This window comes from Periplaneta americana, chromosome 14 (genome assembly GCF_040183065.1).
Source record: "Periplaneta americana isolate PAMFEO1 chromosome 14, P.americana_PAMFEO1_priV1, whole genome shotgun sequence".
NCBI lineage: Eukaryota > Metazoa > Arthropoda > Insecta > Blattodea > Blattidae > Periplaneta > Periplaneta americana.
The window spans coordinates 149,325,851-149,346,049 of NC_091130.1; the positions used below are offsets into that span (position 1 = coordinate 149,325,851).

Genomic DNA, 20,199 nt, shown 5'->3' on the forward strand with positions numbered 1-20,199 from the left:
ATTTACATTGCTGGGATAGGCAGTACAGATTCCCCTTAAGGGGATCTCAGAAGGGCTTGTGTTCCACCCCTATTATAGACCATGGAGATACATAGGATACCTTGCAACTTTACAGATATTAGTAGCTGTAGCGATGTCAGTTCTACATGTTTGCCGCATTTATCCCCAAGCAAACACCATGGTACTTATTTCTGTTAAAGGTTGACTCGTTTCCTAGGCCATAGTGCAGTCAAAAAGGATTAAATCAATTGGAAAATGCACTATTCAGTCGAGAAACGAATCCGCAACCTTCGGCTTTGTACCGTAGCGCATTAACCATTACGGTACACGTGTCCTTCAACACAACGTATCAGGTCATTGAAAAGTCATTCCAAATTTTAAAGCATATACGAGTAAATATTACACCTGCCTAAATCCGGCATTCTATCTTACGTCTAACGCTCTCCCAACTGAGCTATTTCGGCGCCGTTACTATTTCTACGAGTAGCTTTTCCCTTTTTCTATTTCATTACAAAATACAAGAAAATTTAACTGCCGAAACCCGGGATTGAACCAGGGACCTTTAGTCTAACGCTCTCCCAACTGAGCTATTTCGGCGCCGTTGTTGTTTCCACGACTAGCTTTTCCCTTATTCTATTTCCTTACAAAATACAAGAAAATTATCCTGCCGAAACCCGGGATTGAACCAGGGACCTTTAGATCTTCAGTCTAACGCTCTCCCAACTGAACTATTTCGGCGCCGTTGTTCTTTCCACGAGTAGATTTCCCTTATTCTACTTCATTACAAAACAGAAGAAAACTAACCTGCCAAAACCCGGGATTGAACCAGGGACCTTTAGATCTTCAGTCTAACGCTCTCCCAACTGAGCTATTTCGGCGCCGTTGTTATTTCCACCAGTAGCTTTTCCCTTATTCTATTTCTTTACAAAATACAAGAAAATTAACTTTCCGAAACCCGGGATTGAACCAGGAACCTTTAGATCTTCAGTCTAATGCTCTCCCAACTGAGCTATTTTGGCGCCGTTGTTGTTTCCACGAGTAGCTATTCCCTTATTATATTTCTTTACAAAATACAAGAAAATTAACCTGCCGCAACCCAGGATTGAACCACGGACCTTTAGATCTTCAGTCTAACGATCTCCCAACTGAGCTGTTTCGGCACAGTTGTTATTTCCACGAGTAGCTTTTCCCTTATTCTATTTCTTTACAAAATACAAGAAAATTAACCTGCCGAAACCCGGGATTGAACCAAGGACCTTTAGATCTTCAGTCTAACGCTCTCCCAACTGAGCTATATCGGCGCCGTTGTTCTTTCCACGAGTAGCTTTTCCCTTATTCTATTTCTTTACAAAATACAAGAAAATTAACCTGCCGAAACCGGGGATTGAACCAGGGACCTTTAGATCTTCAGTCTAACGCTCTCCCAACTGAGCTACTTCGGCGCCATTCTTGCTTCCACGAGTAGCTTTTCCCTTATTCTATTTCATTACAAAATACAAGAAAATTAACCTGCCGAAACCCGGGATTGAACCAGGGACCTTTAGATCTCGCTCTCCCAACTGAGCTATTTCGGCGCCGTTGTTGTTTCCACGAGTAGCTTTTCCCTTATTATATTTCTTTACAAAATACAAGAAAATTAACATGCCGAAACCCTGGATTGAACCAGGGACCTTTAGTCTAACGCTCTCCCAACTGAGCTATTTCGGCGCCGTTGTTGTTTCTACAAGTAGCTTTTTCCTTATTCTATTTCGTTAGAAAACAGAAGAAAATTAACATGCCGAAACCCGGGATTGAACCAGGGACCTTTACATCTTCAGTCTAACGCTCTCCCAACTGAGCTATTTGGGCGCCGTTGTTGTTTCTACGAGTAGCTTTTCCCTTATTCTATTTCTTCACAAAATACAAGAAAATTAACCTGCTGAAACCCGGGATTGAACCAGGGCCCTTTAGATCTTCAGTCTAACGCTCTCCCAACTGAGCTATTTCGGCGCCATTCTTGCTTCCACGAGTAGATTTTCCGTTATTCTATTTCATTAGAAAAAAATACAAGAAAATTAACCTGCCGAAACCCTGGATTGAACCAGGGACCTTTAGTCTAACGCTCTCCCAACTGAGCTATTTCGGCGCCATTCTTGCTTCCGCGAGTAGCTTTTCCGTTTTTCTATTTCATTACAACATACAAAAAAATTAACATGCCGAAACCCTGGATTGAACCAGGGACCTTTAGATCTTCAGTATAACGCTCTCCCAACTGAGCTATTCCGGCGCCGTTGTTGTTTCCGCGAGTAGCTTTTCCCTTATTCTATTTCGTTAGAAAACAGAAGAAAATAAACCTGCCGAAACCCGGGATTGAACCAGGGACCTTTAGATCTTCAGTCTAACGCTCTCCCAACTGAGCTATTTCGGAACCATTCTTGCTTCCGCGAGTAGCTTTTCCGTTATTCTATTTCATTACAAAATACAAGAAAATTAACCTGCCGAAACCCGGGATTGAACCAGGGACCTTTAGATCTTCAGTCTAACGCTCTCCCAACTGAGCTATTTCGGCGCCGTTGTTGTTTCTAGGAGTAGCTTTTCCCTTATTCTATTTCATTACAAAATACAAGAAAATTAACCTGCCGAAACTCGGGATTGAACTAGGGACCTTTAGATCTTCAGTCTGACGCTCTCCCAACTGAGCTATTTCGGCGCCATTCTTGCTTCGGCGAGTAGCTTTTCCGTTTTTCTATTTCATTACAAAATACAAGAAAATTAACCTGCCGAAACCCTGGATTGAACCAGGGACCTTTAGATCTTCAGTATAACGCTCTCCCAACTGAGCTATTCCGGCGCCGTTGTTGTTTCCGCGAGTAGCTTTTCCCTTATTCTATTTCGTTAGAAAACAGAAGAAAATAAACCTGCCGAAACCCGGGATTGAACCAGGGACCTTTAGATCTTCAGTCTAACGCTCTCCCAACTGAGCTATTTCGGAACCATTCTTGCTTCCGCGAGTAGCTTTTCCGTTATTCTATTTCATTACAAAATACAAGAAAATTAACCTGCCGAAACCCGGGATTGAACCAGGGACCTTTAGATCTTCAGTCTAACGCTCTCCCAACTGAGCTATTTCGGCGCCGTTGTTGTTTCTAGGAGTAGCTTTTCCCTTATTCTATTTCATTACAAAATACAAGAAAATTAACCTGCCGAAACTCGGGATTGAACTAGGGACCTTTAGATCTTCAGTCTGACGCTCTCCCAACTGAGCTATTTCGGCGCCATTCTTGCTTCGGCGAGTAGCTTTTCCGTTTTTCTATTTCATTACAAAATACAAGAAAATTAACCTGCCGAAACCCGGGATTGAACCAGGGACCTTTAGATCTTCAGTCTAACGCTCTCCCAACTAAGCTATTTCGGCGCCGTTGTTGTTTCTACGAGTAGCTTTTCCCTTATTCTATTTCTTTACAAAATACAAGAAAATTAACCTGCCGAAACCGGGGATTGAACCAGGGACCTTTAGATCTTCAGTCTAACGCTCTCCCAACTGAGCTATTTCGGCGCCATTCTTGCTTCCACGAGTAGCTTTTCCCTTATTCTATTTCATTACAAAATACAAGAAAATTAACCTGCCGAAACCCGGGATTGAACCAGGGACCTTTAGATCTCGCTCTCCCAACTGAGCTATTTCGGCGCCGTTGTTGTTTCCACGAGTAGCTTTTCCCTTATTATATTTCTTTACAAAATACAAGAAAATTAACATGCCGAAACCCTGGATTGAACCAGGGACCTTTAGTCTAACGCTCTCCCAACTGAGCTATTTCGGCGCCGTTGTTGTTTCTACGAGTAGCTTTTTCCTTATTCTATTTCGTTAGAAAACAGAAGAAAATTAACATGCCGAAACCCGGGATTGAACCAGGGACCTTTAGATCTTCAGTCTAACGCTCTCCCAACTGAGCTATTTCGGCGCCATTCTTGCTTCCACGAGTAGCTTTTCCCTTATTCTATTTCTTTACAAAATACAAGAAAATTAACCTGCCGAAACCCGGGATTGAACCAGGGATCTTTAGATCTTCAGTCTAACGCTCTCCCAACTCAGCTATATCGGCGCCGTTGTTCTTTCCACGAGTAGCTTTTCCCTTATTCTATTTCATTACAAAATACAAGAAAATTAACCTGCCGAAGCCCGGGATTGAACCAGGGACCTTCAGATCTTCAGTCTGACGCTCTCCCAACTGAGCTATTTCGGCGCCATTCTTGCTTCCGCGAGTAGCTTTTCCGTTTTTCTATTTCATTACAAAATACAAGAAAACTAACCTACCGAAACCCGGGATTGAACCAGGGACCTTTAGATCTTCAGTCTAACGCTCTCCCAACTGAGCTATTTCGGCTCCGTTGTTGTTTCCACGAGTAGCTTTTCCCTTATTCTATTTCATTACAAAACAGAAGAAAATTAACCTGCCGAAACCCGGAATTGAACAAGGACCTTGAGATCTTCAGCATAACGCTTTCGCAGCTGATATAATTTGGCGCCGTTAATTGAATTCTGTTTCTGTATCAAAAAGCAAATTTGGTTGAATTAATCAAAATTAATGCACGCTTTTACAGTGTCATCTTACGCCACGCAATTTCAGATGATTGACCATTACCAGAAACTGTATTTCTAGCGAAGAATGCAGTCATCGACGATGACATAATGCTATTACGAATCTAATGAATTCAAGGGTGCGGAGATGATCTTGCAATAAAAAGAGCAGTACGGCAAAGTTGTTTTCCTGAAGAGACCATACTTTCAGTACCAGTAAGGCTGTATTATACATATAATTCATCATCATGATCAACCTTATGTACAAATACGATAGGGTACAAGGCAACGCACTGAGGAAGTGACAAATGCGTAACGTCTTGCACTGTCTGGACTTCTGTATTCACAGATGGCTGAGATCATGAGTGGATTCCGTTTTTTGTCTTTACATCTACTAAAAATATTAAAAATATTGCTTGTGTTGAGAACACCATATAATAATAATAATAATAATAATAATAATAATAATAATAATAATAATAATAATAGATGGATGGATGGACGGACGGACGGACAGACAGACAGACAGACAGACAGACAGACAGATAGACAGATAGATAGATAGATAGATAGATAGATAGATAGATAGATAGATAGATAGATAGATAGATAGATAGATAGATAGATAGATAGATAGATAGATAGATAGATAGATAGATAGGTGGATAGATAGATAGATAGATAGATAGATAGATAGATAGATAGATAGATAGATAGATAGATAGATAGATAGATAGATAGATAGATAGATAGATAGATAGATAGATAGATAGATAGATAGATAGATAGATAGATAGATATTCCAAAAATAATTCATTCATAGTTTTCTGCCCAAGTTCACCCGTTCACTATTTCTTCTAGTGCATATTTTAGCAGACAGTTTGCTTGCCAGTTTCGTTCAACGAAGATCCTGTTGTTTCCTATTTCCTTACTTGGCCAGTATTGTTTCTCTCTCATGAGGAATGCGCACCCAGTATTCTCTCTGAAATGTCATTTGTGTGGCAACGATGGGGTTTAACCGCCATTATTGTTTCTCTAGAAATACCTGAGGCAGTATGTACGACATTTTAATCACAGACAACAATAAATAAACAACAAACAATAAATGAAACAGAATACGGTAACGATATCACACAAACATCTTACAAAATGCACAATTTTCGGCGTCCTTTGAAGAGAAATAAATGTGAAAAAAGGTTACGCAATTTTAAAAATCGTCCATTATAAAGAAGCCAATCAGTGTAAGTCCCTACATATCCAATTCTGAGATATTTTATGTCAGATTTCTTCAGGAGCATATTCAATCAAGTCAGTAATATGATTTTTAGCCGGAAGAGAGAAGCACGTATCAGTGATTCAGGAAAAAATGACATAAAATTTCAGTGATCATTCAATGTAAGTCCAGAAAATTCTGTACTCTGGTGTTGAGATTAATGTATTTGATTCAGATGTTTCTGCGGTCACACATGAAAACAAATTATTGGCTACGGAAATGGACTTCTGGCGGAGAGCAGCAAGAAAATCAAGACGGGAAAAAATTAGAAATCAAAGAATTGGAGAAATTATGGAGGTATAAAAGAACGTTATTGAAGACAGAAGACTGAAATGGTTTGGGTACATGAAGAGAATGAAAAATGGAAGAATACCGAAGATGTTGCTGGAGTGGAGTGCGTAGAGAAGGAGAAGAGAAAAACCAAAACAATGGATGGATGACGTCAGAAGGAGTCTAGAAGAGATCTTACTGAATAAGATGCTGAGGATAAAGATTTGTGAGGAGGAACATTTATTTGGGTAAAGGATAATTACTGTATTGTAGAAAAATCCTGATAAGAAAGAGATAATTATTCATTATGTCTGATACACCATCGTCATGTTCCATTTCTATTTATCGGTTCGTAGATTTTTCTGAGAGTTTTCCTTTCAAACAATCACATAACCTTTCTTCTGTATTCAGTGTAATTCATCGTCCAAGACTCGCTTCCATATAAGACTGCTTCACTGGTAATTTATAAATTCTTATCTTTATTTTAGAAAATAAGATTTTATTCTTAAAAATGCTTTCCCTTATTAGCAGCCATTATTCTGGCTTTAATTTTCTTAGGTTCTTCATTATTATTGTTGATAATGGTTCCCAAATATTAAAAGGAGCTGACGATTTCCAAAGCTTATGTGTAAAACTGAGTTAATTAAGGCTGATTTACAAAGAGTGCACTCATTATCATCATCATCATCATCATCATCATCATCATCATCATCAAACAAATCGAAGATTTAGGTCCAGTGGTGTGTTCCGATATCATTGTTCATCTAGAATCTTCAAAGCGAACGACCTGTTGGTTGATGTTTTGAAATTAAATTTGGTAGTCTAGCTCCCTTCATTCTTCCCATATTTGATCTCCAGTTCTTCCTATAGAGATACAGTTTGTCAAGTACAGGTTTGACCTCAAGCTCTGATAATATATTATTATTATTATTATTATTATTATTATTATTATTATTATTATTATTATTATTATTATTATTATTATTGAGACTTTAGGCACAGAAAGATGTGTAAACATTAGAAATCTAGGCCTATGTATAAATTAAAAATTATTATTATTATTATTATTATTATTATTATTATTATTATTATTATTATTAACAACTTTGTTTCGCCATGAATGTTGCAAATATAATGCCGTCTAAAAGATTATTGCTTAAGGTTGTGTATAAGTGTATGACATTACACGGCGAAAAAAAAATAAACACGTGATTACTGTCATATTTTCAACCAGATGTACGATAGAGGCCTATTTTTTTTTCACGAAGAAGTTTAAAAGTTTTCACCGAAAAACATGGCCCTGCATATAATGATTTAAATTACTTACTTATATACTTACAAATGGCTTTTAAGGAACCTGCAGGTTCATTGCCGCCCTCACATAAGCCCACCATCGGTTCCTGTCCTGAGCAAGATTAATCCAGTCCCTATCATCATATCCCACCTCCCTCAAATCCATTTTAATATTATCCTCTCATCTAAGTCTCGGCCTCCCCAAAGGTTATAATGATTTAAATGCCGAATTAAAACGAATGGAATAATTTTTCCGGTTCGTATAGCGATGTTGGCTTATTAAAATAACAGTCTTTTACAATTATTATTTCTTTTCAACTTCTGTATTTCGATGGAATCTACACATAGCAATAAATCTCACAAGTCATGTGTGAAAAAGGTTCTGTAAATAACACGACCTTGACTTTCTTCTAAGGTCAGGATCACACACTTCTTTCAACGCAGTGGGGGAACTTCCATTAACATTCTTTTTAGTCTGTCATACCCCTCGTAATGGGACCACATCTGAATAATGTTACAAACGAGACAAAATAAAAATACAATGTCATCTTCTACCAGTATATACGGTAGGACTACATGTGTGAGAAAATTGTTCTTCACAGAAGTTTCCACCAAGTTTGTGCCGCCATCTGGCAACCAAACAGATAAAACTTCATCCAATATCAAAGTATATTCTGCTATCTGGCGGCAGATATTGAAACTGTAACAACACTAGAATCAAACTTTATTGTCATTCCTTTTCTCCGTAAAATCCTATTTTGGTTGACAAGTTAGCACACAAAAATAGACCCCAAAACATTATAAGACAGTAAGATTTGTTATCCACAATTTTCTGTTTTAATAGTAGTTTTTCGTCAGGCTATATTAAGCTATGACAAAGCAGCCCTATCCTATTTTCTGGTCCAATTCCCCGATTGATGGGACACAGGTTCACTAAGTTGGCATTAAATTGACCTCACAACCACATTGGAAATAATTATTATATAAAGATAAAACAATGTACGTAATCTTCACAATTAAGATCAGAATTCGATTTCAGTGGTCGTCTATCTAGACTGAAATTTTCGTGGTTTTTCTTACAACAGTTTCTTTAGATAAATGAGGGGACAATTCCTTCCAAAGCTCTTTCTATTAACCGATTAATAATGATAATGATTATGACGATAGTTATATACAATAAAAGTAATTTGATACATTTGTATACAACTGTATCAAATTACTTTTATTGTATATAACTATTCTACTCATGAACACTGTTGCATCTGACCTAACTTATGTAATTTAATTATGACGATAATAATAATAATAATAATAATAATAATAATAATTATTATTATTATTATTATTATTATTATTATTATTATTATAACAACAATAATAATAATAATAAATATTGCACTTTAATTCACCGAAAAATCAAATTTTTAAATAAATAAAATACCGTAATATATGGGGTGATATCGAATTTAAACAGTATTAACATTCTTGATTTCGTATTAGGCCCATAGTTTACAGTTTACCATTTAAATTGAAGGTTTCGCACTTTCATTAATCCTTTACAGATAGGAAGAGAAGCAAGTGTTTGGTCTTAATGTTTTCAGTTAATGCTTTTAAAGTGTGTTCTATACAGTTTATTAAAAATTAAACACCAGAACCATGTGTTTAGATTTTTGCATTGTCGGTGCTTTCACTATAGGGTAAATTAGGATCTGTTGGACAGTCGGGCATGTTGGACACTTTGTACTTTAACGTGTTACCTCGCCACTTGTGGACACCACAGTCTGCTAGAAGTCAATGACGGAAGTAGCCACGAGTGGGGCTACAAAGTGTCCAACATGCCCTACTGTCGACCCTAATTTACCCTACTTCTGTACAAGAGAAACGTTGGTCACGTTATTGTTGTTGATGATGATGTAGTGATAATGTTGATGATAAAGTAGTGGTCATGGTGATGGTGACGATGCTGGTGGTGATTGTGACATTGATCGTCATGCTAATGATGATGATGATGATTATTATTATTATTATTATTATTATTATTATTATTAACATTTTTTTCTGCCCACATAACATAATGTTATGTCTAAATATAATAATAATAATAATAATAATAATAATAATAATTAACACTTGATAGAATAAGAATTTTCGTTTTGTATTATATTTCATGGAAAGTGAATGTGTTCTCTGATAACTGAAAAAATAAAAGCACAGATAGAGAATAAGTCTGCCTTTAAACTAATTAAATAATATATCTTGATTACACAACTTTTAACACACCACACCACAGACATCATCACAAAACAAAACTACTTCACATACAATAACAAATATTACACACAAACCAAAGCCCTACCCATGGGATCACCCATTTCCAGCATACTAGCAGAAATATTCTTACACCACATAGAACAGACATACATACTAAACATAGACAACAACAAACACGCAGTCAACATCATATATTGGAACAGATACGTAGATGACATACTAATACTACACAAAGGAAACAAAAGACAGATCCAAACCTGCATCAACATATAAACAAAATACACCCAAAGCTACACTACACATTAGAAATTGAAAACAACAAATCCATAAATTTTCTAGACATCACAATAACAAAAGTAGACAACAAACACACATTCAAAGTATACAGAAAACCCACAACAACAACAACAACAACACACACATTGGAGATGGAGCACCTGGCTAATTGTGAAACTCTTAGGACATTTGTGGACCTTCCATCAAAATATTGGGAAGCAAGAAGGATGATGACTTCATTGTTAAATCCAGAGCATTAGATAAACACACACAACAACATACATACACAACACATCCAACCACGCCACACAACACAAATAAGCTGCATTCCGAACAATGGTACACAGACTACTCAACATACCAATGAACCAACAGGATTATAACGAAGAACTAAACACAATCAAATACATAGCACAAGAAAACGGATACAACCCCAACATAATAGACAACATAATACATAAGACAAGACAAAACCACAAAAAACAGAAGAATACAACACAAACACAAGAACACAAAAAATACATCACACTAACACACGAGAACAAAAACACACATAAAATTGCAACCTCATTCAAGAACGATGAAAGAGTAATGGAATGGAGAAAAATTCCCTCCGGCGCCGGGATTTGAACCTGGGTTTTCAAGAAATTAAACTATAACATCGCATACAGAACTTAATAACACTCTATAAAAACATCTCAACACACAAACAACACAAACAAACAAATACAACCACACAGGCATATACAAACTCAAATGCAATACCTGCAACAACTTCTACATAGGACAGACAGGCAAATCATTTCAAACACGATACAAAGAACACATCACAGCCACAACAAAATTGCAAAACACCTTCACATATGCAGAACACATCACAAATGCTAACCACACCTATAGAGACATCAACACAGACATGGAAATACTGCACATCCAACCAAAAAGCCAGAAACTCAACACACTAGAACAATATGAAATATACAGACACACGGAAACACACCCCAACGATATTCTCAACACACAACTCAATTTCAAAACACATACATTCTTTGACTCTACACTACGAACGCACCCACACAGGAAACAAGAGGCGCCAAGACCAACAACGACCAGTTCCGAAGATGACCGAAAAATAGGTCGAAACATGTTAACAAGGTACGTTAATAATATTTAACACAAGAAAGTTATTATCATAGAAATTCCGAAGTAATTAAATAAATTAATTCATTGATTGTTTAAACATAAGTGCCATAAAAAACTTTCAATTTGCTTACACTATTTACAAAAATGTATTAATCTATCAAATATCCTAATTATTAACAACAAATATTCTTAGAGTCAAAAGAAACCCGAGATAAGTAGCATGAAATTCTAGACCAGCTAATTTGCGAGGGTTAAAGACATTCTCCTGCTAAGAAGTCAATAGATGTTGATAAGGAAGGAGAGGGCTGAAGACAATGTCATTGTATCATGTGTGTTTATATTAAAAAACATTGTAATGTGTACTATTGATAACTTAATAATTCAAGATTGTTATTGGGCTAAATTTACTTACTGATTCATAACCTGTAATGTAACTGAGGAATTATTGAAAGGCATTAATCAATGATGCATGAATGTTAAAACTAACTTCTCTTGCAAATACAATGTCTGTGCTTGTAAATTTTCGTACACATGTTAGTGCCAAACATTGTACAGTATGTTTCAACCTCTCATAAAATACGAGAATAATTTATTCCTCATTAATTAATTTAGTCTCATCATCTCCTGCAGTAGAAAGAACAAGAAGCTAAATTTACAAATACAAATCATTACTCTTGAACCTACAACATTTTACCCATAGCCTACATGCCAGTTTATGCTGTATTTATTTCATTTGTTCATTTTTCAAAGTACATGTTCACTTTGTTTACAAAAAAACTCTATCACTGCAAAATAATTCTAACTAGAAAATAAAGACGTATTCTATAGCTGGGGTCTTCACGAACCCAAGCAATAAACATGAAAAAAAAAGAATATTTATGAAATAATAATTTTAATTGTAAAGAAAACTAAAATAACCAAGGAAAGCATATCTAGCTTACTGGAATGTTTCGGAGTATATGGATGTAGTATATTAACCATAAAATATGGTGTGGTGTCAGAAAAGACCTCAGATAAGTGTAGAAGGTTAATGAAGTGCTTACATTCAGAAGAAATGACTCCATTTTCAAGTAGATAGACCAAACCTTTTTCTTGCTCTCAGAGACACAGCCTCTTTGAATGTTTTGTGGTAAAATTGATGGTGTCCCTTGAAATTATTTCCTCTTTTATCCTGTTTTGTGGGAGTTTAATTTCCTTAAAATTGAGATCGTAAAGATTATATTTAAATTTAATTGTGAATATGTGGCCCTTTGCAAATCTCAGCCACCTGATCTTGAAAAACTGAGAATATTGTCTTCACCATCTGTTTTTGTATTGAACACTATTCCAGAGGCAAATGTCTACAAATCATTGATATCATTACACTTCAAGTGCACCACATTATAATATCACCTGAATAAGAAAACCTCATACTCTGGTCGTGTAAATAATTTTTTATTTCTTTACTACATGCATTCCGTCTGCTTTCAGGCAGGAACTTACACTTACCATGAATTTAATAGGCTGCCAAACACTTGTAAATTTCGACTCTTCTTCACTCTTGTTCACAGCATAAAGTAAAACTGCAGAAGTGGACTGATTTATATTTTGTCCACCGCAGGTGTCAGAGAAAATGGAAAAATGTGTGACACTTTCAGACACGTTAGTAGAATAATAATAATCCGTGGCGCTACAGCCCGTGAAGGGCCTAGACCGACCAGCCGGCTGCTGGCCTCATGCCCACATGCCAAAGCAGAGGTGGACGATCATCCAACCAGAATGGAGGTATCGTGTGGTTAGCATGATGATCCCCCCCCCCCCAGCAGTTATAGCTAGCATACGTTAGTAGAATAAGTAGTCCAAATGTTTCTCTCTCTGACGACTTTTTACCACTATTTGTTCCATCCCAGACATAGCAGTGTCCATCGTCCCTTTCTTCTTGGCAGGAATCATAAAATACATATGTTACAATTAAACTTAAGTAGCTTCCTTCTATAACAAATTTGAGCATCATCTGCAAATACAACAGACAATATTGCTTGCAGATCAAAAGTTGTTGCCCTATGTCAAATGTCACTGCCTTCTTTCATTTTGTTGAATACTAATTCACAAAAGCTTACTTTATGAGCTTTCCATTCGCTCGCCAGCAGTATTTTATCTGCAGCACTGCAATAGGTCCTACTGTTTGCATCCTGAGTAAGCTACTGATCCTTCTTAGGCATACTGTAGTTCTTGAATATAAGTTAGTTCTGTATACAAATGCTGGGACAGGTTTGATGTTATACTTGGGCATATACGTATATTATAAAAATGTTAAAAAAAATTCATGCACCCTGAGATTTGCTCTTTTTCTTTTAACTGCCAGCAACTCATTTCCTTTCCTTTCTCAGTAACAAGTGAGCAAATTTGTGACTTCTATGTCTTTGTGCCTGCAAGGGACGAATATTCAAGCACAAAATCTGCTCTTTTCAGTAGAAAAAAAATTTCGAACACAACCAACAATTGGCAGAGATGGTCTTCTTAGATTCTTTATCACTGACAAATCTACCTTTCCTTTTACAGTCTTACTAATAAACCGTGTATAGTTTTTATACGAGACTTATGCAGAGTTGAGACAGAAAACGTTACTAATAAACCGTGAATAAGCTATGGACGTATAAACAGGCTATAATTATACAATGGGAATTGCTTTGCAGTAGTTATATACACGAAACCCCTTGTTTAAGCGTTGTATATAGGAAAAAAATGGCCGCCCCTTTAACAGCTGTTCGTATCGACTGTGATTTTATGATGATGTTTACCTTGTAACCACAGAAGAACAAACCAAAGATCATAGAATTATTAGAATAATATTGCTGTAGCTTGTACTCTTTGACCAAAATGTAGTGTGGTAATCGATTAGAGCCAGTTGTACTATCGATATTTAATACGCCACACTAGAGCGCTCTACCGGATCCAGTAGAGAACCTCAAATATTCTATTACCTTTCGTAACGAAGTAATGACGAAACTATGACGTAGCTGTGTAACAGTTATACTGTTATACACGATGTATGGAGTGATTATTAGTAAGGAATTTACACACGACGTATAAATGAGCTACTCGTTGTATAAGTATAAGACAGTTAAACATCTGTATAAAGAGTTTTTATTAGTAAGACCATTAGTGTACAATCCATAAGATAAGATAATAACTGCCTCCCATTGAGGTAGCCCAGAAGGACTCAGTATACTCTCGTACATGAATTTTACAATATTAAATGTTTACATAAATTTTGTAGAAAGAAAATTAAAATAAACATATATGAATTATAAAGTGAAGAAAAAAAAATTAAACAGAGTGAATATGATGACTCAGAATTTGGCAAGAGCGTTTCAAAACTGAAGTTATGATGTCAGCAGTAAGTATCTGTGGTAGTTCAAAAGTCCTCCTGAAGCTTTCAAAGAACTTGGGAATCACACCATGAGCTCCAATAAGAAGACCAATCACCTCAATGTCTTCAAGCTGGTATTTTGCTTCGTCTTTTAGCAATGTTTCTCTTCAAGAAGCTAGATCCCATTGTAATTTCTTTTTCACTTGGTCTTCATTAGAGGTACCAGTAAGAGATTTTTATCTAATTTATTCATGTAGAGTTCTATCCAGTAGGCCTAAGCATTCTACATAATCAAAACATTCTCTATGTCTAGAGGATTTTTAAATTTCTGATATACATAAACTAAAAAAGCATCTGATTTTTAAACGGAAACCACTGAATCAGTGTTAATCACAGGTAATAGAGGGTCAGCATCTTGTTAAGTGGGTTCAAATTGAAGCTCTACAATGATGGTTACCCAGTGTGTGTGTGTTTTTAACAAAGTATCTCTGCAGAATATAGTTGTAACAATACAGTCATGGTGACTCAATGCTAGAGGGCTGGACTTATAAGCCAGGGGCCCGGGTTCAAATCCCTCTCTATCCTGAATTATAACTTGTGTTGGACAAGCCCATGGTCCAGGCAACACACGGGTATTCTGGTTCCCCTGTGATATCCCGACAATTGTCCATCATAATCTTCATTTGTTATGAATGTAATAAAGATTCATCATATGAGGTGCACTCTGGATATAGCATCAATAATTTAACGTTGATCCTAGTGAAAATCTCAAATCATATATGGTCACATGAATGCAGATGTGCTTGTGAACTTTGCTATTTCCCATCATTTTTAAAAAGATAATGTTTTATTACTGCTGTCGAACTTCTGATAATGTAACAACAGAAATAGTGTAATTTTATGTTTGTATAAATAGGATACCTGTAGGTGCATGGAACATGTTAATAAAATAGGCCTACGCAATGAATTAAAAAAAGTTTTCGTAAAATATCTTATTTATACAACGTTTTAACTTCAATCTTAAAAATAACAATTACGACTTTATTTATAACGTATTACTTCATACAAAAGATAAGGCAAGCCTAGACACATATGGAAGAAATGATAATGGATTTTTACAGATTTCCTAAGTCAGATGCTAGGCAGCTATACAGAGGGGCTAAGGAGGACTTTAGCCACATACCGGTACCCCCTTGAGCCTATTTAACGATAGTTATATTTTAGTTTACGGAGTTATTTTACTTTGATGAAATGAAACCCAACACTTTTATTTCTGCCTTACATACGTACATACGTCAAACATTTGCTAGGGGTGAGCGTACACCCCTTGAATATTAACAAGTGGACTAGTCCTTGCCTGGACTGGCGAGAGGCGACAATAGTAGGAAAAAAAAAATAGTCCCCCTTCTTTTAGGGAATCTGGATCGGCCACTGATCAGATGGGATGGTATATAGTCCATTACTATGTTTTTACGCTCTCCAAAACAACAAAGGATTAAAATACTGTCTGAGAATGTATTTTTTTTTATTTATTTAGTTTTTATTTTTGCAGTACTGAGCGATGCTATACTTAATGTTGGGTTTACAGAGTATTATTTTATCCATAGACTTCCCTGTAATCAGTGGTAGAAAGAAGCTACTATTACCTGGATTTATCTTGTTAGAGAAGTCAGAGGACAGGATTACTTTAAATCTTGGAAGAACACAGTCGTTATCGATCTTGATTATCCATAGAGACATAACAGTCAATAGTAGGCCTAAATATACGGGCATCATAACCCTCTTGGATAAAAATGAAAATAATAATGGTTCTTTATGAAACTTTAAAACGAATAACACATTCTACTAACACTCACACACACGCCCGACGGCACAAGCTTTATAAATCACACAAATTAAGCACTTTTCAAAAAGGATAAACTAAAGATATAGTACAAAATGTGGTACGCTTTTAATGTTCCCGCCTATTAAATCGCGCACGTCATGACGTCACAGCTCTTTGGCACGTACACAATTACGTCACACTGATGAACCACTGAACGTTGTACAACTGCAAACTCCCAAGTACAAGTATGTTATTTAGAGCAAGAAGTTCCCTTCTATAGACTATCTGCCAACTATTATTGAAATAAAAATTCAAAGGCTTGGGAATACAAAACATCGTATTCTTACGGACTCCTTATACATTATCCACTATTAAGAAATAACAGACACGGCACGGTGAGGAGTAACATTGCCAAATGGCTTAGAAAATTTTGAAATCTATGAAGAAATACGTGTATCTCAGCCGAAAATTCCAACAAACATGCTGATATCATTGCAATCGACAGGAAGATGAACATTAGCTTTGTTATCGACCCAACAGTATGTTTTGAAAAAAAAAAAGAGATACACAGAGCAAAGAAGTAGATCGTGGAAAAAAGGAGGCTTCAAATATCTAAAAGAAAATACAACATAGTACCTTGAAAATCGCTGGGAGGTGATTGGGTTTATTGTTTGGGCCACAAGGAACTATTTCAAAATTTTGTGTAATTTTTTCTCACAGATTTCATATTGATACATCAAAACTCGTCTGATCAGTGTAATATATATCTAGTCAGCGATGTATGCAATGGAAGGGGAAAGGAACTGGCCACCCTACCCTATTATCTCCTGGTTTAGTTGCCTCTTGATTGATGCCTTATTGGTGTCACTTATGAGGTTCAGATCTGTGTTCGGGTAGTTGACTAAACAACAACAATAACAACAAATCTCCAGGATATTTTAATTTAGTAGTCTGACCCAATATTCTGGGTTTGCCCTGCTACACAGAATAGCTCACAATAAAATTTAAAATGAAAAATTATATAAATAGGTTTCAGACAAAAGTGAATAAGACATAAGAAAAAAAAATAGAACCAAGTGTAATTTAAATTGAATGTACGCCATAAAGATGCTGACGAAATATCGCTACAGAAAATTTTATTATGGTGGTGACGATGGCATCTTGAAGATCTCTCGTCAGCTTGTATTTTTCCCTCCACTTTACAAAGGCTTTCGGGATGGTGCCTCTCGCTCCGAAGAAGAGACCGGTAACTGTGATTTTTTCTATGTTGTATTTCGCCGATAGGTACTGAATCGTGGGCTCGTAGATTTTCTTTTTCTCTTCGTTCACTTCAGATGGTTGAGTGGCTGAATTTTTAATTTCTCTTTGTGAAATTGTAACTCACCATTTGTACAGTTTTTAAAATAAATAAATAAACAAATCGGTTATAGGGATAGCTGTTAAAGAACAAAGGAAAAAAAAAGATAAAAACTCAACTATATAGAAATATTTTTTTGTATCCTATTTAAAGCACTTAATTACATGGCTGTAACCAAATGAGACCACTTGTTATAGGGCAGCCATCCCTTTCCAGATCATCTCCCTTATATTATTTTTCAAGAAAAATAATTTTGTTCATATGGCAATTTGGCATCAACTGAATTCCAAATCCTATTTTTTTTTTTTTTATTAATTTATGACTTTTAAAAACGTAATAGCTATTCTGTAAGCAGGATCCTTGTAGTTATTCTCACTGAATAGTTGATTTAGCAAATCTTTCTCTCTCAAGGATCTTTGGTGTAATAAAGAATATCTCCAACACTTTAAAGACTATAATACCGAACATATGTCATGCCCTTGTAGGAAATTGTACAAGTAATACATTATTTTAGTCATAACTCATAAACAATATGAAAAATAAATGTCCTTTGTGGTCTGTGCCTTATTTCATCTTCATTCCATTTCATTTATTGTATTCCATAGATCTTACATTAGCATTGAAGCTTTAAGATGTGGAACAAGTCAAGGTTTTACAAGATAACAATTTTTGGTGAAAAATAATAGCCAAAGATATGAACATAGTGGTAGCTACTGAAAAAAGGAGTCGGATAAAAATTTTACTTTAAATATTGCATGTTACTCACAATCGCAAGTGACGACTTCAACTTTACAAAATTCGAAAGTCAATTACAGTTGACTACAAAATAATTATCCTTTGATTGAGGTTCTGGCTCTAGCTGATATGTACATCAGCTATTATCAGACAGTACATCTCACTTGACAATATGTGTCAGAGAAAGAACAATTATTGTTTGTATACATCTGAAGTCTGACTAGTGTAATATGTAGCTAGTCGGCGATGTATGCAATGGAGGGGGAAAGGAACTGGCCACCCTACTCCATTATCTCCTGGCCTAGTCGTCTCATAAGTGGTATCACTTGAGAGGTTCAGACCTGTCTTCAGACAGTTGAATAAACAACAATAACAATAACACAATTATTACTCTACATATAATTTCAAAATATAAGTTGACCTGGTTGGCGAGTTGGTATAGCGGTGGCCTTCTATGCCCAAGGTTGCGGGTTCAATCCTGGGCCAGGTCGATGGCATTTAAGTGTGCTTAAATCCGACAGGCTCATGTCAGTAGATTTACTGGCATGTAAAAGAACTCCTGCGGGACAAAATTCCGGCACATCCAGCGACGCTGATATAACCTCTGCAGTTGCGAGCGTCGTTAAATAAAACATAACATTTAACATTCAAAATATAAATTAGTACAAGTAATTGAAAGTTGTGACCTTCCAGGGTAAATATTTAAAAAAAATAAAAATAATTGTAATAACAAATTAATAAAATAATACAAGTAAGCCATTTTATTTGTATGAGTTATGATGGTCCATTAAATAATGACAATGATTTACATAGATACTGTAGGTAGGTAGTATTCTTGTTGTTGTTGTTGTTGTTCTTCTTCTTCTTCGTCTTCTTCTTCTTCTTAACTGAGAGCATAGATAGCTACAGAAGCACAAATAGCCATTGTGTGTCCTTGAACTGAAATCATCCCAGAACACCGCACCGGGTTATCAGCTTCACAATGCTGCTGAGTTTGATTTCCTGAATTCCCTCAGGAGATGACATATGTTTCCGGAGATATCGATGCCTGATATGGCTTAAACCTGGACAATTCAGCAGATTGTGAGGTGATGACTCAACATCCATTCCCACATTTCATACTGGTTGGATCCTCTATGACACTTTTGAGGCTCAAATACTACTACCATTACTACAATGGCGTAACAGCCCAATGTTGGGCCCTAGCCTCCTCTATCTTCTTCCTCCATTTCTATCTGTCAAGTGCCATTCTCCTCCAGGCTGCAGTTCCCAGGAAATTTCTGGAGTCAGTTGTCATTACATCCATTCACCTGTTCTTGGGTGTTCCAACTGATTTGCTCTTCCATCCTGTGGATGTGTCCAGCCCATTCCAGTCTTTTCAATTTAATGGGTGAGACAACCAAATAATAATACATGTACAGTAGGGGTTTATTCAGATGTACAGTTAGAAGTCGTTAGAAGTCTGGTTGCCCATCTTGGATAGGTAAACAATTTATTTACAAGGAACACAATTTTCCATAGTTTCGTCAGTTTTTTACATCTTAGAGATTTATAACTACTGTAAATATTAAAAATTATTGTCTAATATTTAACATACACCTGTACTGAACAGAGTTGCATATAACATACTTTTATATTCTTAAGTCTATAGATTAAGTCACTTACATAGATATTAAAGAAGGTTGTACTGTTGACAGACTGTTGTGGGAGACCAAATCTTTCTTTTTTTGAGGTAATTTATGTCTCGTTATATAATGTTGAAGAGGAAATGATTTTAAACAAGACTAGGCCTACATACTTCCTTTAACTCTCATTCTGCATTCCATATTTATTTAAGGGAAAATGT

General features: G+C 36.0%; 21 non-coding genes across 21 annotated transcripts; all 21 read right to left on the reverse strand.

Moving 5' to 3' along the window:
• Window positions 1-665: 665 nt before the first annotated feature.
• On the reverse strand, window positions 666-738 carry TRNAF-GAA (transfer RNA phenylalanine (anticodon GAA)). Its single transcript has one exon. It is a non-coding gene; the product is annotated as a tRNA-Phe (tRNA).
• Window positions 739-805: 67 nt separating this feature from the next.
• TRNAF-GAA (transfer RNA phenylalanine (anticodon GAA)) lies at window positions 806-878 on the reverse strand. The gene has a single exon. It is a non-coding gene; the product is annotated as a tRNA-Phe (tRNA).
• A 68-nt stretch (window positions 879-946) lies between these two features.
• Window positions 947-1,019, reverse strand: TRNAF-GAA (transfer RNA phenylalanine (anticodon GAA)). The gene has a single exon. It is a non-coding gene; the product is annotated as a tRNA-Phe (tRNA).
• Window positions 1,020-1,228: 209 nt separating this feature from the next.
• On the reverse strand, window positions 1,229-1,301 carry TRNAF-GAA (transfer RNA phenylalanine (anticodon GAA)). Its single transcript has one exon. It is a non-coding gene; the product is annotated as a tRNA-Phe (tRNA).
• A 68-nt stretch (window positions 1,302-1,369) lies between these two features.
• On the reverse strand, window positions 1,370-1,442 carry TRNAF-GAA (transfer RNA phenylalanine (anticodon GAA)). The gene has a single exon. It is a non-coding gene; the product is annotated as a tRNA-Phe (tRNA).
• A 333-nt stretch (window positions 1,443-1,775) lies between these two features.
• Window positions 1,776-1,848, reverse strand: TRNAF-GAA (transfer RNA phenylalanine (anticodon GAA)). Its single transcript has one exon. It is a non-coding gene; the product is annotated as a tRNA-Phe (tRNA).
• Window positions 1,849-1,916: 68 nt separating this feature from the next.
• Window positions 1,917-1,989, reverse strand: TRNAF-GAA (transfer RNA phenylalanine (anticodon GAA)). The gene has a single exon. It is a non-coding gene; the product is annotated as a tRNA-Phe (tRNA).
• A 204-nt stretch (window positions 1,990-2,193) lies between these two features.
• On the reverse strand, window positions 2,194-2,266 carry TRNAF-GAA (transfer RNA phenylalanine (anticodon GAA)). The gene has a single exon. It is a non-coding gene; the product is annotated as a tRNA-Phe (tRNA).
• Window positions 2,267-2,334: 68 nt separating this feature from the next.
• Window positions 2,335-2,407, reverse strand: TRNAF-GAA (transfer RNA phenylalanine (anticodon GAA)). Its single transcript has one exon. It is a non-coding gene; the product is annotated as a tRNA-Phe (tRNA).
• Window positions 2,408-2,475: 68 nt separating this feature from the next.
• TRNAF-GAA (transfer RNA phenylalanine (anticodon GAA)) lies at window positions 2,476-2,548 on the reverse strand. The gene has a single exon. It is a non-coding gene; the product is annotated as a tRNA-Phe (tRNA).
• A 68-nt stretch (window positions 2,549-2,616) lies between these two features.
• TRNAF-GAA (transfer RNA phenylalanine (anticodon GAA)) lies at window positions 2,617-2,689 on the reverse strand. Its single transcript has one exon. It is a non-coding gene; the product is annotated as a tRNA-Phe (tRNA).
• A 68-nt stretch (window positions 2,690-2,757) lies between these two features.
• Window positions 2,758-2,830, reverse strand: TRNAF-GAA (transfer RNA phenylalanine (anticodon GAA)). The gene has a single exon. It is a non-coding gene; the product is annotated as a tRNA-Phe (tRNA).
• A 68-nt stretch (window positions 2,831-2,898) lies between these two features.
• On the reverse strand, window positions 2,899-2,971 carry TRNAF-GAA (transfer RNA phenylalanine (anticodon GAA)). The gene has a single exon. It is a non-coding gene; the product is annotated as a tRNA-Phe (tRNA).
• Window positions 2,972-3,039: 68 nt separating this feature from the next.
• On the reverse strand, window positions 3,040-3,112 carry TRNAF-GAA (transfer RNA phenylalanine (anticodon GAA)). The gene has a single exon. It is a non-coding gene; the product is annotated as a tRNA-Phe (tRNA).
• Window positions 3,113-3,180: 68 nt separating this feature from the next.
• On the reverse strand, window positions 3,181-3,253 carry TRNAF-GAA (transfer RNA phenylalanine (anticodon GAA)). The gene has a single exon. It is a non-coding gene; the product is annotated as a tRNA-Phe (tRNA).
• Window positions 3,254-3,321: 68 nt separating this feature from the next.
• On the reverse strand, window positions 3,322-3,394 carry TRNAF-GAA (transfer RNA phenylalanine (anticodon GAA)). The gene has a single exon. It is a non-coding gene; the product is annotated as a tRNA-Phe (tRNA).
• Window positions 3,395-3,462: 68 nt separating this feature from the next.
• TRNAF-GAA (transfer RNA phenylalanine (anticodon GAA)) lies at window positions 3,463-3,535 on the reverse strand. The gene has a single exon. It is a non-coding gene; the product is annotated as a tRNA-Phe (tRNA).
• A 333-nt stretch (window positions 3,536-3,868) lies between these two features.
• TRNAF-GAA (transfer RNA phenylalanine (anticodon GAA)) lies at window positions 3,869-3,941 on the reverse strand. The gene has a single exon. It is a non-coding gene; the product is annotated as a tRNA-Phe (tRNA).
• A 68-nt stretch (window positions 3,942-4,009) lies between these two features.
• On the reverse strand, window positions 4,010-4,082 carry TRNAF-GAA (transfer RNA phenylalanine (anticodon GAA)). Its single transcript has one exon. It is a non-coding gene; the product is annotated as a tRNA-Phe (tRNA).
• A 68-nt stretch (window positions 4,083-4,150) lies between these two features.
• TRNAF-GAA (transfer RNA phenylalanine (anticodon GAA)) lies at window positions 4,151-4,223 on the reverse strand. The gene has a single exon. It is a non-coding gene; the product is annotated as a tRNA-Phe (tRNA).
• Window positions 4,224-4,291: 68 nt separating this feature from the next.
• Window positions 4,292-4,364, reverse strand: TRNAF-GAA (transfer RNA phenylalanine (anticodon GAA)). The gene has a single exon. It is a non-coding gene; the product is annotated as a tRNA-Phe (tRNA).
• Between the last annotated feature and the right edge of the window lie 15,835 nt (window positions 4,365-20,199).